At 40.0% G+C, this 9526-nt stretch overlaps 1 long non-coding RNA gene across 1 annotated transcript in view; it reads left to right on the forward strand.

Moving 5' to 3' along the window:
- Positions 1 to 8898, forward strand: part of LOC113458402 — a 104933-nt gene extending 96035 nt beyond the window's left edge. Inside the window, exon 3 of the long non-coding RNA XR_003378787.1 lies at positions 8809 to 8898. This is a non-coding gene — a long non-coding RNA (uncharacterized LOC113458402). The remainder of the gene's footprint in view (positions 1 to 8808) is intronic.
- Positions 8899 to 9526: the final 628 nt, after the last annotated feature.

Below are 9526 nucleotides of genomic sequence, written 5' to 3' on the forward strand. Positions count from 1 at the left end.
ATGTCCATCCTGGGTCGGAGCTTCATCGCGTGTGCCTCAGAGAGCAGAGCTCTCGCCTCTGCCCGCAAGAGTGGAGCATCGTGTCTCTCTGAGGCCTCTGCCCCCGAGAGGAAAGCTGATCGTAAATTTTTCATGGTAGATAAAAGTTGGAAATGCTTGTGAATGTATGTATGGAAATCAATACTATAATATTTCAAACTGAACAAGTGAAAGTTAAGCTGGCCCTGTTGACCCATTGCCTATTATTTCAACTACTCAGGAGAGTGGGACAGGAGTGTCATAAATTCAAGGCCATCGTGGGCAGTTTAGAATGATTCTGTTTCAAAACATTTTTTTTTAATGAACTGAGTATATTAGCTCACTGGTAGAGCATTTGCCTAGTGTGTAAAGTGCTTTGGGATGAATTCCTAATAATAATTTGCTTTTTGGAAAAGAACAAATGAAAACAAATCCAAGTGTGGTGTTGCACACCTAATCCCAGCACATGTGAGGGTGAGGCGAAAAAATGGGAAGATTGCAAAGCCGGCAGACTTAACACAGTGTTTAGTGCCAGCCTGGACTAATGCTATACCATTTTACACAAATACAGTATGTGAATGCATAAAGAATATTTTACTGGTTTTAATATGAACTTTGGAGTGTAATTGATCTCACTCACTGTGTCTTCCTAGGCCTTTAAAAAAAGATTTGATTTGATTTTGGACACATGTGCAAATGCCTGCATATCTGTATTGTGCTGTGTATGCGGTGCCCACAGTGGACTAAAGAGAGCATTTGGTCGCTTGTACTGGAGTTGCGGGTGGTTATGAGCTGTCATGTGGATGTTAGGAACTGAACCTGGGTCCTTGCAAAACCAAGTATTTCTGAAGCCCCTCTCAGATATCTTTTAAGCTTCCATTTTCCTTCTCTGGAAAGCAAGGCAAGCAAAATTACCATCTCACAGTGCTCTAGACAGAATATCTAAGAACTTACATACTGTTTAATATGTAGTGATACAATTAGGAGTTACTATATATTTATGGGACACTGTTTTGTTTTCCAAAGTAAGAGTTTCAAATTTTTGCTATAATTTTCAAACTCTAGAGTGCCAGGCTTTTAATTAAACACCAGATCTCCTCATGAGGAAAGATGAGACTTGAAAATACTGTTGTCTGGGATCCAAAGGATGCATTCAGAATTACTTTAGGAGGAAACTTCTTGGACTAATTTTTGTTTGTTTGTTGTTTAAGATGCTGCCTGGCTACGTAGGACAGACTGACCTTAAACTCAAGGTCTTCCTGACCCTGACATTGGAATGTTGAGATTACAAAGGATGTGCATCTTCACACCCAATGTTAAACTGTTTATTGCGCATACTCAAATAACAACTACGTTCTACACTGAATTCAAATTCTCCCTGCATCTTCCCCAATGTGCTCTGCTTCCTCATTGAATTTGCTGGTAGATGCTCAAACTAATTACACCAGAGTCATCCTTGAGTCCTTTTTCCCCCTTCCCACCCATCCCATTCTTCCCCAAATCTCAATGACTCGCCCTTCCAAGCACTGGACTTCTTATCTTCACACCCTCCATTCTACCTTGCTGGACTACTTTGAAACAAATAAAAACAAAATCTCATGTGAATTTTTGTTTTATTAACATGAATAAATACTAAAATATCCATTACTTATTTTCCTCATTTCAATTTTTATATGTTGAGCATAATCTTTGAAAACCACTATATGGGTGTTTAAAAAAAAAACCCTAAAAATAAAGAATGCTAGTTATTTGGGAGCAATGCAGATAAAACAGGTAGCGAAACTAGTGCTCCCACAGTCAGACTGAGATTGTGAGGATGCAAACTCCTGAACTGTGCCTCAGTCATTAGGAGTTCTCATCCACACAGTCTGGGTTGCGTTAAACCATTCCTCTATGGTTAGCCATAGCATGGGTCCCTGCCTTTTTAACATCATTTCTATTTCATGTTTCATTGCTTTCTTGTCCCTCCATTTGGGGATTTTCTTGGGCCATGAACGTAAAGCCTCGCAAAGAAAGAAGACAGACATGTGTTCCTTGGCCTTTCAGACCGAGCCTCCCTAAACCATGTTTTCATGAGTACCAGATTCACTGGGTTTTCAAAGAAGAACGGCAAGTGTTTCAGGATGCAGGAAGTTTGGATTTAATTTTCACTTGGAGACACATGGATACTGTTCCCCAAGAAAATTGTTGTTCTGCAGATGTCCAAGGTCCCTGTCTCCAAAGCCACCAAGAGTCACAGCTGCATGTGAGCCGAACCATTGGTGGCAAAGGAGCCGTGAAGGAAGTGTTAGTAGAGACCAGCTGCCCTTCTAAGATCAGCCAGTGGGGCTGTGGTCTCTCCTCACCTGCTTCGGGGAGTAGAAATCAAAATGCGGAATTTGTTTCTGCAGAGAAAAAAAAAAAAACGGTCCAAATGTCATGGCAAAATAACAACAGCCATCAGAAAAATATTGGCTATGCCATTTCCTGAGCAATTTCAAGGACACTGGAACTATTTTAACTAGGATTTATTAACTATCTAATTTCATCTCAACACGATAAACATATAGAAAATTGTGGCCTTCCCTACATAAATGCAAGTGAGAAGTCTTAGAATTGCAATGTGTTCTGAAGAGCAAAGTCTTCACTAATAATTCATAGCCATCCACTAAACCACTCTCAAGGAGGCTGGGTAATGGGTCAGTGGTTAAGGTTACTGCTGCTCTTCCAGAGGACCTGAGTTTGGTGCCCAGCACCCTTGTCAGGCAGTTCACAGTTGCCTATCACTCTAGCTCCATAGGATACAACACCCTTTTCGGACATCCGTAGGCATAAGTATGTACATGCGTATTCATACACACATACTGGCACACATACTCATAAATAAATAATAGAATAAATACAAATAACAAAACCCTCTCTAGTTATGATCCCAGAAGTAACAGTAATCTTGCATTTAGCATTGTTAAATTGTTAATTTTTTCTTAACCTTTATTAAGTATTAAAAGTATTAAGAAATAACTATTCCTTAACCTTTATTAAGTATTCATAGTGCCTTGGAAATTTATATGTACTTTTTTTTAGAATTTTATTTTTTGTTAACATCTGGTATTTCCTATTTCTAACATATATATTTTGGACTTTTATACCAGAAAAGTTAAGAATATTTTTTAGTCTAATACTATTAACAATGTCTTATTTTCTCACTCCAGCCTCCCATCACTGCCACCACTAGAATTAGAACAATATACATACAGATAGCTCCAACCCAGGGTGTCTGATATTCTCTCCAAATTAAATGTTTAAGTTTGAGTAGCATCTTCTCTGTATGTCAGGTGATAGAAGCAAAACAGGTCTGCCATTTAATATCCCTTCATCTTTCCTTGTCACTCTGAAAATGTATTCTTTTCCACCTTTTGGAGCCCTGCCCACAAGTAAAAAGTTCAGAATGAGTGGAAAGTTCACTGAGCAAATGAGCCTCACATTGCCCTCCTTCCCATGACCAAACCAAACTAAGCTATAAGATTGAAATTTTATATATATTATAAAATATATGTATATATATTTTATATATACACATACATACATACACACACATATGTGTGTATATAAAGGAGGCGTACTATTCTGTGTTGAATTTTTGCTGGTTTTCATTCATTTTGTCACTTTCTTTTTTGGCTCAGATGGTCTTTGGACAGCCACTTATTACCCTTCTGGCTTCCCTGCTTTCAGGAACTCTAATCCTACCTTCTTTCTGTAAGTGGCACACATGGCATAGGTCTAGACTGGCTAGCCTAAATTGTAACCATTTCAGAAGTGGCTCAGAGATAGTGGCATAACCTAATTTACTGCAAAGGGAGTAAATCCCAAGACATTAAATCAAAGGTGAAGGGAATAGGAGAAGTACTGAGTGCTGATGAGGAATGATGGATGTAGCCTTGAGGACCGCGTGACCGCAGCTTGGGACCCTAGCAAAAGATTCTGAGATTGGACTGGAGACTTGAGAGGTTGTCTGTGATACAATACAGTTGCAATGAAAACCTAGTTAATCCACCAAGAAGGTAGCAGGTACAACTCGAGAAACTTAAGATCTGTCTTCCTGAATTATTCTCATATTTCACTATTTTCCATGAAAAGCAACACCCACACAGAATTAATGCACAGTGCTGGAAGAGACAACTTTTCTTTTTGCTCAGGTTGTGAGGCGTGAAAGTTTCAGAGGCTATGCCAGTGGCATCCTCCTGCCACTGTGGGCAGCTTGTCTGTGAAAGGACACTGGGCAGAGACAAACCATAATGAGAAACAGGTAGGGCTAGAGGGGGAGGGAGAGCAAATAAGGGAAAGTGGAGGCATCAGAGTAGAGGAAGCAGGAAGGAACGAGCAAGCAAAGAGGACAAAGAAATGGTGGGAGAATTATCAGCATAAAGATAAAAGGCCAAGTTCAGCCAGGACATATCTTAAGTTACACTGACCTTTCGGTGATTGTTTTTCAAATACAACTTATAACAACTTATAGACTCAGAAATTATATGCTTATTAATTCAACATTTAATCAGTGCCAGACACTGCTAGATACTCTCTCACTAAAAATGTATGTCAGTGTAGACTCTGGGAAATTGGTAAAGTTTTTTTTTTTAAGTGATGTGTAAACATCTAATGTAGTGTGTAAGAACTGTGCTTTGTGAGGAAATGAGTGTGACAGGAACAGGAAGCAAAATGAAATCCATGCTTCCAGTGAAAAAGAACATTAAGGGATTGGAAGAGAGTTATTACTCTCTTCAAGGGCCAGGGTTCTAGTTTTTGCCTACCAGCATGGTCAGAAGTAAAATTTAAAGCCACAGCTAGAAAACAAAGGACAAGTAAAGGTTGTTGCTAAACAAGCTATGAATGAGAGCCCGAGAAGCCTTAGTGACATCAAAGGCTAAATTCATATAAAATGAATTCATATAGTAGCCTTTATGACTAACACCTTGTGTGTCTTCTCAAGAAAATAATAACACGCGTTAACATGCCATCTCTTCATGCAGCTCAGCGTTCTCTCTCACGTCTTCGTTCTTAATTACATGTTAAAATTAGACCAACTGCACTTTGGGCTGTGGTGTAGTCAGAGTATATTTAATTAGTGGGATCTGTTTGCAGGGCTGTCCCCCCCCCCCGCTGCAGTTGCTTTAAGCGCTGGAGAAAATGTACATCTGAATTGTCTGCATTTCCTACTCTGTGAAAGGAAAGAAAGATACTTAATGTCCCAGCTGGTCTCATGTCAACTTGACACAAGATGGAGTCATCAGAGAGGACAGAAATCCTCCATAAGATGTAGCTAAAAGGCTTATTCTTAACTAATGATCAGTATGGGAGGACCCAGCCCATTGTGGGTGATACTATCCCCGGCTGAAGGTCCTGGATTCTGTAAGAAAGCAGTCTGAGCAAGCCAGGATAAGCAAGTGAGTAAGCAGCTCCCCCCCCCCCCCCTTCGTGAGCTCTGCAGCAGCTTCTACCCTCAGATTTCTGTGTGGTTCTGACATCACTGTTCTTGATGGTGAACTGTTATGTGGAACTCGGAGCGGGATAAATCCTTTCCTCCCCAAGTTGCTTTTGGTCATGGTGTTTTGTCCCAGAAATAGTATCCCTCACTAAGAAACCTACCCTCTTTGGTTAGGTAATATATACACATCAATTAAGACAGTACTCAATTCCTGGTCCAACAATCAATTAGCTATTAATACCTATCAAGTGGCCACTAATAGAAGGGTAGCCATGTCTCTGTGGTCACTTTACCAGAGGGAACATCATTGCAATAATACTTGAGGAAAATCAACAGTGTACCTTAACAGTGAATACTTTTAAAGTCCTCAGCCTGGCAGGTCTACTTTGCAAAGGCATGTTTTAGAAGACCCTGTTCTGAGAGCAGTTCACAGCTGGTATTAAAAAATGCATTCTCAACAGTACAAATTTAGCCGGAAGTGTTCTATTGTTTTGTGCTTGTCGTCATATGCTAACATTCCCCAGCTGTCCATTCCACGGGGACAAAGGGACCTGTCCAATACTGTAGTTGTGCTGCCGGGAATATGAGCTAAGGGACAGAATAGAGATGTTCTTGTGATTCCTTCAGTCTGCTCAGATCGAACTCAAATCCACGCCCCTAACAATTGATAGAGGAAATTTGCATTGCCATTGCTGCTTTTTCTCCAGTGTCTGCTTAGTAGAGTTAATTGATGGAAATCCCTGACCTGCTATAAAAGCTAAAAACAATCAAAAACTGGAGTCAAGTTCTCTCTTGTTAGTAAACAGTTTCCTTACCCTTGGTAAGAAAGTAGCAATATCAAAAGCATTCCGGTCTTCCTTTCTTTTCTTTTTCTTTATCTTTTTTTTTTTTTCCTTTTTGAGACAGAGTGTCTCTATGCTAACTAAACTGGTCTCGAACTTCTTTGGATTCTCCTGCCTCTGCTTCTGAGTGAAGCCATAACACCAGGTCCCCAGAAGAGATAAAACAACCAACTACACCTGGGCTTTCCTATCTACCTTTATCTGCTTTGTTCCCTCATTCTGTTTTCAGTGCACAGCAGTCGACTGCCGTGACTATGTTGCTGGGCCCCGGGACCTCATGGTTGAGCTTAGCATTTCTCCTCTGACTATGACCTATTGAAACCTAATTCTGTGCATTTGTCACGGCTGAACTGTGCACTGCAAGCACACTGAAGCATTTTGTTTCCCTGTGCTCCCCTGTGCTCTCCAGAGGCTGCTGGAAAGAGTCCTCCTACCCAACTCTCCTGAGTCATAGCCTCTCCTTTATCCCGCCTTGGCTGTACCATTACACTTCCCAGTATTCTCTCCTTCAAGCTGTGCATTTCCTGTTTCTTTCAGCCCCACTGTGCTTCTCCATTGAATACCTGCGTAACCATTATCAACAATAACCATTTCACAAACTCAACCTTATACACTCTCAAAATTCCCTCCACCAAAGTTCATGACTTTTAAGTTTAACCCTAAACAAGTTCTTAGAACAAAGGCAAAAGGCAGACAGATTGGTTATTTGCAAAATATCACACAAATGGCCTCTAGCCAAGTGGCTGATGATACTGATTCTGAAATCTCTTGATGTAGGCCTTCACCGTCTACACTGGTGTAAGAACTACTGTCACCCAGGCAGCTACAATGATGGACTGTAAAGCTCTGGTTGCCTTATTTTCCTTTTCTTGCCCAACATTCGAAAGTCTTCTAACATTCTTCCAAAAAGCATGGTTAGGTTTTTCATAGCAACAGCCTACTCTCTGGTACCAACTTCTGTATTAGTTACATTTCTGCTGCACTATATCCAAGGCAACATGTAGAAGAGTTTATTTTGTTATTTAAGAGTTCTTAAGGGTTGAGAGTTCATCTTGGCAGGAGAGCATGGTAGCAAATGGTAGCCAGGGTGACAGGGGTAAGAAGCTGGAAGCCCATGTCTTCACATGTAAGCGTGAAACAGAGAGAGGAAAAGGAATTGAGCAAAGACTATCAACACTCAAAGCATTTCACAAGTGACATTCTCTCTCTAATAATTCCATAACCTCAAAAGTGCTCCTAACTGGGGATAAGTGCTGAGATATTCAAGCTATGGGAGACATGTCTCATTCAAACCACCACAGTTTCTATTGAGAAAAAACACCAGATGTCAACCTCTTCCCTCTATATATGTACATAAACATTATATAGATACATATCCTACATACATACACATATGCACACACATGAACATATACACAGAAAAATTTCACCTTCTCATCAAAATATATCATGAAGAAATTGAAAGGTAAAGCCACACAGCTGCCAAATTTCAAACCTGGGACAAACAACTGACGTGCCTATTTAGCAAATCAAAGTGGATCTGGTCTCCAGGTTCTCCCAGCATCCCTCAGTCCCTACCCGTTACAGGGTGTGGCTGTCATGCCCTGCCCTCTACCCTGAACTTTCCAGCCCAGGGGCTGGGCCGCCATTTCCCCAGAGGCTCTTCCTTATATGATCCAGACATTTTGGTTACCTACCCGTTTTGTACCTTTGGCCTTCTAGCTGCCCCTTTCCCTTCGCCTCCCTCTCTCCCTACATGGCCCAACTCAGTCTTGTCGTGTCTACTCTGGGATCTTCCAGATGTCCCTGCCTGTGGCTGTGCGCTCCCAACTGTCTATAATAAACCTTCTCTTCTAACATACCTGGGAGCAGTCATATCATTTCCTTATTTATTTACTTGTTCGTTTGTTTTTATTTATTCAATAATCACTTCTAAAATCTAGCACAATTATATTACACATATGTGCTCTAATTAAGATACTGCCTTAATATGGCCCCTTGATTTTAAACCCTGAAAGAACAAGAACAAACTAAAAGAAAGCATTGGCATTGTAAAAACAGGGAAACTGATATTTAAAAATTGGCAGAAGAAATGGAGATCTGAATACTTGCTAATATCATCTAACATGAAAAAATGAAGAAAGGCTCAACAGTTGATAATTTCTATTAATATTTAAAATTAAAAAGTTACCAGTAGAAATGAAAGTATAATATAATCGAAATTGATAGAAAAGAATGTAAAAAAAAGTAGCACAAGCTGCCTTAGTTAGGGTTTCTATTGCTGTGAAGAGACACCGTGACCATGGCAACTCTTATAAAGGAAAACATTTAATTGGGGCCGGCTTACGGTTTCAGAGGCTTAGTGCATTGCCTACTAGAAAATGATGTTTTGTAATGTTAGGAAAACACCACTGAAAATGTCAAAGTATTGCTAACTTCTTGATTTGCATCAGTGTGTTACGCTAAAACAAACCACTGTTATTTCAGGGGATGAAGTCTGGAGAGCCCTCAGCCAAAAATGGTCAGATAGGACTAAAGAACAGCTGCCTACATGTCAAGTCCAAAGTCTTCACAATCTCTCAAGTGAGTTTGGGGTTTTACAATTACAGTGGGGGTTAAGAAATCCTAAAAATACTCCTATGGCAAGATCTTTGTAATTTATACTCACAGAAGCTCTTTGGGAATTCTTCTCTATGATTAGGTCTACACCCATAATTATGTCATCGTGTCCACAAAAGTGTCATTCTTTTGCTCAGTTCTTGTAACTTGTTTATAAGCCTGGAAAAGCAATAGCCAATGATGTCCAAAGCCATCTGCCACTTAGACACCAGAACATGTTGTAGTGTTCCCACTAGAGCAGAGATATTGGTTAAACTATGCTTTAAATTAGGTGCATAAAGAGTAAATGATGTGACTGAGGAATGCATTTTATAGCAAATAGCGTAATGTTCCAGAAAGCAGTCATCAGGTTATCTTGGCCAGTGTACTTGCAGCACATCAGGAATGATTCTCAGAAAAACATTGAATGGAAGCTCTGAATAGTGGTTTGGCTATTATTTGGCTATTCCAAAGTCTGGAAAACAATAAGGCACATGCCAAATTATGGAGTATCATATGCCAAAACAACTCCTTGACATAAGATAGTGGAAAGTAAGTTAAAAATTCTCGTTTATTTTATAAATTATAAATTAGTTATATCATATTC

Source organism: Microtus ochrogaster, unplaced genomic scaffold (assembly GCF_000317375.1).
Source record: "Microtus ochrogaster isolate Prairie Vole_2 unplaced genomic scaffold, MicOch1.0 UNK19, whole genome shotgun sequence".
In the NCBI taxonomy this organism is placed as follows: domain Eukaryota; kingdom Metazoa; phylum Chordata; class Mammalia; order Rodentia; family Cricetidae; genus Microtus; species Microtus ochrogaster.